At 43.4% G+C, this 10,697-nt stretch overlaps 1 pseudogene across 1 annotated transcript; it reads right to left on the bottom strand.

The window, feature by feature from the left end:
• Positions 1–7,194: 7,194 nt before the first annotated feature.
• LOC112630242 lies at positions 7,195–8,218 on the bottom strand (annotated as a pseudogene). The gene has a single exon (XR_003120824.1). The product of XR_003120824.1 is annotated as a zinc finger Ran-binding domain-containing protein 2 pseudogene (transcript).
• Between the last annotated feature and the right edge of the window lie 2,479 nt (positions 8,219–10,697).

Below are 10,697 nucleotides of genomic sequence, written 5' to 3'. Positions count from 1 at the left end.
TATTAAACATTAAAAAATTGTAACTACTATCTGAGTTCCTCTAAATACTTTCTGTAATACACAAAACAGAAAGTTTGTAGTTTTTTGCTTGGAGGAAGAAGCAATATTGTCTTACCACTCATTTGATATTTTCTCAGGAAGAGTGTGCTTTCCCTTGGATGGTCAGAAGCAAAATCTGTACAGGAAGAAGAAGGAGCAATGTAATAATTAGATGAGTAGAAAAGATTCTTTTTAAAGCTGCACATGCATTTTAATCACCTTTAACAGTCTTGAGAAAAGTTTTTAGTAATAAATGTAAAGAAAATAAATGCCACAATGTCCCAATTCTACTGGAGAATGCAAAAATCACAGAAGTTCTCCACATATGTGGAATAAAACCAGGCTGTGTCTGGGACTTCTTTTTAAAATTTGCACCTAAATAAACTGATGCAACTTATAGATGAATCATACACATGCCCTCCTCCTTCTTCTTATCAAATATGCCCACCCTCTCTATGCTGCTATTACCAGTACATTTCAGGGAAAGTCTCAAGCAGCAAGTGATGCTGTGGTCAATTACTGTCAGACACCGGCTCAATATGTCAAATATGTTAAAACAAAGAGCTATTTTGGGCAAGAAACAGTTTTTTAAAGAGACAGGGTCTCACTCTGTTGCCTGGGCTGGCGTGGTGCAATGGTGCGATGGAGCCAGCACAGCTCACTGAAGCCTCACACTCCTGGGCTCAAGAGATCCTCTTGCAGCTGAGACTATTCGTGCAAGTTACCACATCTGGCTAATTTTTGACCATTGTTTTTTTTGTAGAGACAGGGTGAAATGAGACGTACATGGAAATGTGCTGTAATCCTAAAGAATGATATAGTCTATTTTGGACTCTCATCCAACACTACCCATCTATCACCTAGTGTGTAAAACCACTGAGAGGCTTACCTTACACCACCAAACAAGGAACAACATTCACAAGTACTTGCATGCTTTGTGTATAAAGGTACAATTCATTCATATACTGTTTTTGTTCATTCTTTCACATTTTTTGAATATTCCGAGAGTACAGTACTTTCCAGTTACAAAGGCATATCTCTCATGAAGCTTAATTATTCTAACGTTTAAATTAAGAGGCCAACCAAAGTTGGAGAAGAGCTGTGAGACACTTACTCTACAGAAATGAAATCTGTAGCATACATTTTCTATTTTGAAAACTTAGTTTTCCGCCAGCCTGGGGGGATGAGAAAGGGGCCAGAACTGGGCACTGGGGCAGGGAGGAGGAGAGAAACCTCTAGATGCTGCAGGGAAAAAGAATGAGGGAGAGGGTGGGCAGGCACGAAGCAAGGCCAGTCCTCTTGCCTGGTCTCTGGGCCTAGGAAAGCTGGCTAGAGGCAGAAGGCAGGAGCCCAAGGCTGTGGATGCCTCTAGTGGGGACCTTGGGTCAGCAGCAGCCAGAGGCGCGCCTGAGGGCAAACAGTATCAGTCGCCTCCTTACCTTTGGGCATCTCCTGGTCGCCGATGTGCTGCAGGTCATGGCCCTCTTGGGCTCCGAAATCAGACTGGACAGGCTCCACAGCAGGGGGGTGTGGTGCTAGTGCCACCTCCGCCTCCGTGATGTTACAGCTGCAGGGCGGTTCTGTCCACTGCACCCGGGGCTGGCTTTGCTTGGGGCTGGCATTGGGGAACAGCCATCTGCTGTGCCTCCGCTCCTCTCTGCCTTGGCCTGCACCTCTGCTTGCCACCGCCTCATAGATGTCAGAGCCACAGTACAGCTCCGCAGACCCCCTGGACAGACCCTGCCTGGGTCTGGGGTTGGTGCCCAAGCAACAGCTCAGCGTGTTCCCCATGGGGTAGCCCCGCTCCTCTCCAGCAGCTTGGGCCTTCCCTTGCTTCCAAGTCTGCAGAGCTCAGCACTACCACCTCTTCCCAAAAACAGCACGCTGGCAGGGCCAGCCCCTGGCTATAGGGCTGCACCCCACTAGCAGCCCGCACCCCACCTCTGCCGCCTCCCCTGAGCTGACTTGTCTGCAAGGGTCCTTTGGGAACCTGCTTGCTTTATTTAGAATGGGTCTAGATGCAACAAGCCTGAGAGCTGTGATTGCGAAGAAAGCACATAGGAAGCTCCTCCTTCCACTGCTTCCCACCAACTGAACGAGGTTGCCCTGCCAACCGCCAGAGCTCCCTCCTGGTTCCCAGGAACCAATCAGGCCCAGAGTCCCCTCCACGCGCCCCCGCCCCCATTGTGAGGTGGGAACCTAGGCCCCTGGCTCACCAGGCCCCGCCCTGCTGGCAGCCCCGCCCCCACCTTTCATTCATTGCTGGCTGCTGGGAGCTTTCAGGTTGCTCCACTGTGAGGAAGTTCCTAGAGATCATCACTTTACAATGAATTACGCTAAAATTACTGTAACCAAATCTGCTTCATGCATTATCTGGCATCCAAAGAACGCCCTTTCCCCTGTGGCCTGTGAGGTTTTTAGAAACTAGAGAGACCCAGGTGCTTTCAGAAAAAGCATTGCCATGAACTAAGTCTACTCTGTGATGTCAACTTATATTTTCAATACATATATGGATTCAACACATATATATTCAATTTACATTTTTGGAAAATAACACACATATTCAACCAAACAAGAGTAATAGGGGAAATTTCCTAAAATTTATGCACTAAGTATATCACATTTTTCTAATTATCACTTTGATAGAGCAACTTAGAATCTATGGTTTCAGGAAACGAAGAGGCTTATATAAAAGAAAACCAGGCCAGACGCGGTGGCTCATGCCTGCCCAGCACTTTGGGAGGCTGAGGAGGGTAGATCATGAGGTCAGGAGATCGAGACCATCCTGACTAACACGGTGAAACCCTGTCCCTACTAAAAATACAAAAAATTAGCTGGATGTGGTGGCACATGCCTGTAGTTCCAGCTACTCAGGAGCTGAGGCAGGAGAATCGCTTGAACCCAGGAAGTGGAGGTTGCAATGAGCCCGTACTGCACCACTGCACTCCAGCCTGGGCAACAGAGTGAGNTCCATTTTCCCCCTCACTTTCAGGCACCCCCATCAGACGTAGATTTGCTCTTTTTACATAATCCCATACTTCTTGCAGGCTTTGTTCATTTCTTTTTTCTTCTTTTTTCTTTTGGTTTCTCTTCTCGCTTCATTTCATTCATTTGATCCTCAATTGCTGATACTCTTTCTTCCAGTTGATTGAGTCAGTCACTGAAGCTTGTGCATTTGTCACGTATTTCTCGTGTCATGGTTTTCATCTCTTTCATTTCGTTTATGACCTTCTCTGCATTAATTACTCTAGCCATCAATTCTTCCCTTTTTCTTTCAAGATTTTTAGTTTCTTTGCACTGGGTACGTAATTCCTCCTTTAGCTCTGAGAAGTTTGATGGACTGAAGCCTTCTTCTCTCATCTCGTCAAACTCATTCTCCATCCAGCTTTGATCTGTTGCTGGCGATGAGCTGCGCTCCTTTGCCGGGGGAGATGTGCTCTTATTTTTTGAATTTCCAGCTTTTCTGCCCTGCCTTTTCCCCACCTTTGTGGTTTTATCTGCCTCTGGTCTTTGATGATGGTGACGTACTGATGGGGATTTGGTGTAGTTGTCCTTCCTGTTTGATAGTTTTCCTTCTAACATTCAGGACCCTCAGCTGTGGGTCTGTTGGAGATTGCTTGAAGTCCACTCCAGACCCTGTTTGCCTGGGTATCAGCAGCAGAGGCTGCAGAAGATAGAATATTGCTGAACAGCGAGTGTACCTGTCTGATTCTTGCTTTGGAAGTTTCCTCTCGGGGGGGGGCGGGCGTACTCCACCCTGTGATGTGGGGTGTCAGACTGCCCCTAGTGGGGGATGTCTCCCAGTTAGGCTACTCAGGGGTCAGGGACCCACTTGAGCAGGCAGTCTGTCCCTTCTCAGCTCTCAACCTCCGTGTTGGGAGATCCACTGCTCTCTTCAAAGCTGTCAGACAGAGTCGTTTGCGTCTGCAGAGGTTTCTGCTGCTTTTGTTGTTTAGCTGTGCCCTGTCCCCAGAGGTGGAGTCTGCAGAGACAGGCAGGTTTCCTTGAGCTGCTGTGAGCTCCACCCAGTTCGAGCTTCCCAGCAGCTTTGTTTAGCTACTTAAGCCTCAGCAATGGTGGGCGCCCCTCCCCCAGCCTGGCTGCTGCCTTGAGGTTAGATTGCAGACTGCTGTGCTAGCAATGAGGGAGGCTCTGTGGGCGTGGGATCCTCCCGGCCAGGTGTGGGATATAATCTCCTGATGTGCCTTTTTGCTTAAAGCGCAGTATTGGGGTGGGAGTTACCCCGTTTTCCAGTTGTTGTGTGTTTCACCTCCCCTGGCTAGGAAAAGGGATTCCCTTCCCCCTTGCGCTTCCCAGGTGAGGCGATGCCTCGCCCTGCTTCAGCTCTCGCTGGTTGGGCTGCAGCAGCTGACCAGCACTGATTGTCCGGCACTCCCTAGTGAGATGAACCCAGTACCTCAGTTGAAAATGCAGAAATCACCGGTCTTCTGTGTCGCTCGTGCTGGGAGTTGGAGACTGGACTTCTTCATTATTTTTGTTGTTTCTTTCTATTTGCTCTTTTAGTGTAATAATTTCAAACTACCTGTCTTTGAGCTTATTGATTCTTTCTTACGTTTGAAGAAGTCTCCTTTCGATGCCCTCTATTAAATTTTTTCACTTTGGTTACATTATTCTTCAGTTTCAGAATCTGTTTCATCTTTTATTTTTGTTTGAGACTGAGTCTTGCTCTGTCACCCAGGCTGTAGTGTAATGGCACAGATCTTGGCTCTCTGCAACTTCCACCTCCTAGGTTCAAGCAATTCCTCTGCCTCAGCCTCCCAAGTAGCTGGGATTACAGGAATGTGCCACCACGTCCAGCTAATTTTTGTATTTTTAATAGAGATGGAGTTTCACCAAGTCGGCCAGGCTGGTCTCCAACTCCTGACCTCAGGTGATTCACCCGCCTCAGCCTCCCAAAGTGCTGAGATCACAGGATTGAGTGTTTCATTCTTTATATGGTTTCTATATCGTTGTTGATATCCTTATTTTGTTAATGTATTATGTTTCTGATTTGTGTTTAGTTTTCTATCTGCCTTCTCTTGTAGCTTATGAAACTTCCTTAAAACAATTATTTTGAATTCTTTGTCAGGCAATATACAGATTTCCATACCTTGAGAATTGATTACTGGAGATTTATTTTGTTCCTTTGGTAGCTTCTTATTTCCTTGATTCATCTGCTGAAATCTGTGTGAGCTTCTGGGATCTATGTCAGCTGCTGAAAGGTACATGGTAAGTTAATAACTGTGCCATCTGCTGAAATCCATGCTGTCTGGCAAAATCTGCACTGGCTTCTGAGAACCACACAGTCTACTGGGATCCGTGACAAATGCTATGAGCTGTGCTATCTACCAGGATGTGCACTGTCAGCTGAGAACTGCAACAGATGTTCGGATCCATGCCATCTGCTGAGTCTGCATCAGCTGCTGAGATCTGTGTTAGATCCTGATAACTGGGACATCATCTGAGAGTATTACCATATTCTGAGAATTGCACCAGCTGCTGAGAGTCACACTGGCTGCTGATATCTGTATCATCAGCTGATAGCTATGTTGGTTGCTGATAATTGTACTATTTTCTGAGGCTCATGCTGTCTGCTAAGATCCATGTCCTCTATTGAGATCCACACTAGCTGTTGAAATATGTGCCATAGGCTCAGCTGCACCACTTTCCGAGAAATACTCCCTCTTTGCTCTTAGCTTCCCTGACTCATTACAATTATGCTGGGTTCCCTCAGTGCTCTAGGTGAGGTGAGATGGAAGCAGTCCTTTTGAGTAGGAATCCATAAATCTAGGGATGCTAGATGCATACTTTTCTCTCTAGTTCCCTCAATTCCATGGGAGAAATCACAGGCCAAGGTAATCTCTCTCTACATGGAGCTGTGCCTGATTGGGGTAGGGCATGGTACGGGCAAAGTGGAACTGTTCCACTTATCTGTTTCGGTGTGGCTGTTCTTAGTCTTTGACTTCTCTGGGATGCTACAGCTTCTTAACTGGATTCTCATGAATGTATTTTTGTCTATACTTGATTATTAAATTGGTGTTTCTCTGAGGGTATCTTTGCTGGGACATTCTATTTTTTTTATCTTGTTGACATCACTCAGTATTTGATTACAGTACACAAATTTCCTTAGTCGATAGTCCAAGAATTATTTTATGACTTTCTTATGAATACAAGTTCATGAGCCTGGAGAATGCTTTTTCCTGCTCGGTTCTCATTTTCCTTATTTTCACATTCTAAAGGAATGGTAGAATCTAAACTACTAGACATATCATGACTAATTAAATGAGTTAATAATATATAGGAAAAGTTAGCTGAGGTCTTCCAGCATCAGCATCTCAAATTTGTATTGCATTATATTCTGTTGGATTGTACAAATTATTCCAAGCTTCAGTACATTAAATTCTCATATTAAAAATTAAAAAATTTGCATATATAACTCTCATTATGTCCCTTAATATCTGAGGGACATTCAGTCACAGCCTCTATTCATGAGTTTTCACAGTGCTATAAGAAACTGCCCAAGACTGGGTAATTTATAAAGGAAAGAGGTTGAATTGACTCACAGTTCAGCATAGCTTGAGAGGCTTCAGGAAACTTTCTATCATTCCAAAAGGCAAAGAGAAAGCAAGGCACCTTTCTCACAAGGCATCAGGAAGGAGAAGGAATGCAGGAGGAGCTACTAAACATTTATAAAACCATCATATCTCATTACACACTTATTACCATGAGAATGGCGTGGGGGAAAACTGCCTCCATGATTCAATTACCTCCACTTAGTCTCTCCCTTGACACGTGGGGATTATGGGGATTAAAATTCAAGATGTGATTTTGGGTAGCAATACAGCCAATCCATATCACCGCCCAAAATGGAAATAAAACAATGCTATCACACAATCGCAGATGCAAAGGATACCAGAAACTGGTATGAAGTGTTTCTTTTTGCATATCTGCAAAACAAATTATCACATACTTAGTGACTTAAAACTACACCTATTTATTATATCACAATTCTATAAGCCACAAACCCAGGCATTTTTGACTGAATTATCTTTCTTTTTTTTTTTTTTAAGATGTAAATTTTAATACAATATTTCTTTTTTGAAGTTGAACGGGAACCAGAATGGGATGATCCAGAAGATGACCTGTGGTGTCTGGGTAAAGTAGTGGTGTTCCGTAGGGGTTGGCCCTGGGCTCAGGGTTGTTTAGTGTTTTCACCAATCACCTGGCTTTTGGGTGACCGTGATCTTGTTCGTCTTTTTTTTGCGATCACCAGATGAAGAAGATCTAGAACGACTTCTCTTTCTGTTCCTCTCAGGAGAAGATGATGAACTTGAATAAGATCTTTTTCATGGGGAAGAAGAGCCCCTGTGGGACCTGGAGCTGGATCTTGATTTCGACCCACGAGATCTCGAACGTTCTCTGGAACTGGAACGAGATCTTGACTGTGAACTGGAAGAACTTCTTGAAAGGGACCTGGACCTAGACCTCGAACTTGAGGGGGAGGATGAGCGTGATGAAGATCGTGAATGTGAAGATCGAGACCTTGAGCGACTTCGTCTATTAGATTTCTTTTTATTACTATCTTCTTCTTCACTGGCATCAAGATTATATTTTGAGAGATCAGCATCATCTTCATCCTCATCCTCATCTAATTTGTATTTAGAAAGATCTTCATCCTCATCCTCTTCTTCTCCCTCTGATTCTTTATCTTCAACTTCCTTTAATATAGATGCAGGACCAACTGCTTTCCCTCTGTATTTTTTCTTTTTATGTCCAAACTCATTCACCATCAGATTCTTCTCTTTCTATATATTCAACATTTTCTCTTTCATTAAAACCACCACCATATCCTGTTCTTTCTTCTAATTTAGCATACTTTGGAGTATTACACATATTACACTCTGATCTTCTGGCCCAAGTCACATTGCTGCAAGTTTTACATTGCCAGTCATTAGCACTAAATAGGCCTCGGCTCTTTTCTACAAGTGTCTTTCCTATTTCAGTGCCCCCAGCTTTCATCATCTTGGCCTCAGTTGTTTTCTCCTGATCACATCAATTACAGATGGTTCTTCTAGCAAAGTTTACATTTCCACATGTTTTGTCAGGGCAAATCCAGTCCCTGTCACTGACTCGGAAATTCTTGGTCGACATCTTGAACGCCACCAGCACAGCCACCCGCAGCTATCTGAATTATCTTTCTAAGGACATCACAAGACTGAAATTAAGATGTCCACTAGGCTGTAGTCTTATATAGAGGGTCTGGGAAAATATTTGCTTATAAGCTCATCCATATTGTCGGCAAAAATCCAGAATAAGTTTCTTGGTTTATTGCTGGCTATCAGCCAGCAATTTTTCTCAGCTTCCAGTGGCCATACTCAGGTCCTATGCTGTGGCCTACTTAAGATCAGAGTTCACAAAGTCATGGTAAATTTTTCTCATACTTGGAATTGCTTTGACTCCCTTTTTTGCTAACAGCTAGAAACAACTTTTTAGAAGGACTTGTGTGATTACATTAGGCCTATTAAAAAGCTGTCTGATTAATAAGCCATCTGAAAAACCCCTTTTGCCATGTGTATTAGTCCATTTTTATACTGCCATGAAGAAATACTCAAGACTGTGTAATTTATAAAGAAAAAGAGGTTTAACGAACTCACAGTTTCACATAGCTGGAGAGGCTTCAAAATCATGGCAGAAGGCAAAGGAGAAGCAAAGTCACATCTTACATGGCAGCAGGTAAGAGAGCGTGTGCAGAGGAAATGCCCTTTGTAAGACCATAAGATCTCATGAGACTTATTCCCTATCATGGGAACAGCACAGGAAAAACCGGCCCCCATGATTCAATTACCTCACACTGGGTTGCTCTCATGACACATGGAGATTGTGAGAGCTGCAACTCAGGATGAGATTTGGGTTGAAACACAGCCAAATCGTATCACCATGTAATGCAACAGAATCACTGGAGTAATTCCAGAGGTCAAACGTCACAGTGGAATTATGTGTACCACATACATGTAAATGTTGAGCCTTAGATCCATGCCTAGGGTCCCTTTTATCTGATATCCTCTGGGTATATTTTGTTTGTATACCCCCATCCATAACAGGCATTGCTCATTTATGCAGCAAGGCTCATCCTTGCAACAATTAATGATGTTAAGGACAAGAAAGCCATTAATCCTACCTCTATTCTGTAGTAGACTATGAAGCCAGTAGTAGACTATGAAGACCATAGTATTCTTTCTTAGAAGCAGGAGTAGGTCTTTCAAGATTCTTCAGAGTAGAGCATGGCTAAAGCAAACCACCCTTGCTATTGGCAATACAGTCTCCAATTTATGATGGCGCATCTCAAGATTTCTTAAATTTACCATGGTGCAAAATCAATATACATTCATTAAGCACACTCCTTGTCTTATAGTAGGGTATATACAGATAAACTTATTATAAGTTGAAAATATGGTAAGTCAAATATTGCAAATATTGCATACTTTGTAGCCCCACTTCTTCCCCAGATGATAATCTTGTGCATGTCATCATGATGCATACAAATATGAAAATTATTTGCATACACATTTTCTCATATTGTGCCTTTCCAATTTTCAATTGAGATATCCGGAGTACCCCATTATTCCATCTTTACAGATACCTAGGTAACAAATCTGCATGTTCTTCAAATGTATCCCAGAACTTAAAGTATAATAATACAAAAAAGCTACTGATTTTTGTACATTGATTTTTTTATTATGAAACTTTACTAAAATTGTTATCAGTTCTAGATGGCTTTTGGATAAGATGATGGAGTTTCCTAGGTACACAATTATATAATCTGTCAAGAGAAAAACTTTGGCTTCTTTTCTTTCTTTGGCTGCCTTTTATTTCTTTCTCTTGCCCGATTGCTTTGGCTAGGACTTTTTTTTTTTTTTTTGAGGCGGAGTCTCGCTCTGTCGCCCAGGCTGGAGTGCAGTGGCCGGATCTCAGCTCACTGCAAGCTCCGCCTCCTGGGTTTACGCCATTCTCCTGCCTCAGCCTCCCGAGTAGCTGGGACTACAGGCGCCCGCCACCTCGCCCGGCTAGTTTTTTGTATTTTTAGTAGAGACGGGGTTTCACCGTGTTAGCCAGGATGGTCTTGATCTCCTGACCTCGTGATCCGCCCGTCTCGGCCTCCCAAAGTGCTGGGATTACAGGCTTGAGCCACCGCGCCCGGCAGGACTTTTTGTACTATGTGGAATAGGAATGATAAGAGCAGGCATCTTTTTCTTGTTCTTTTTCACAAGGGGAATGCTTCAATTTGACCCATTCGGTAAGCTATTGGATGTGGGTTTGCCATAAATGGCTCTTATTGTTTTCAAGAATGTTCCTTCAATGCCTGCTTTGTTTAGGGTTTATAACATAAAAGGATGTTGGATTAGGTTGCAAGCCTTTTCTGTGTACATTGAGATGATCATGTGGTTTTTTGTTTTTAGTTCTGTTTATGTGATGAATCACGTTTATTGGTTTGCATATGTTGAACCAACCTTGCATCCCAGACATAAAATCTACCTGATGGTGGTGGATTAGCTTTTTGATATGCTACTGGATTTGATATGCTACTACTTTGTTAAGGATTTTTTTGCATCTATATTCATCAAGGATATTGACTTGTAGTCTATTGGTGTTTTGTCTCT

The sequence above is a fragment of the Theropithecus gelada genome, chromosome 8 (assembly GCF_003255815.1).
Source record: "Theropithecus gelada isolate Dixy chromosome 8, Tgel_1.0, whole genome shotgun sequence".
In the NCBI taxonomy this organism is placed as follows: Eukaryota; Metazoa; Chordata; class Mammalia; order Primates; family Cercopithecidae; genus Theropithecus; species Theropithecus gelada.
This window is presented reverse-complemented; position numbering and strand designations above follow the sequence as displayed.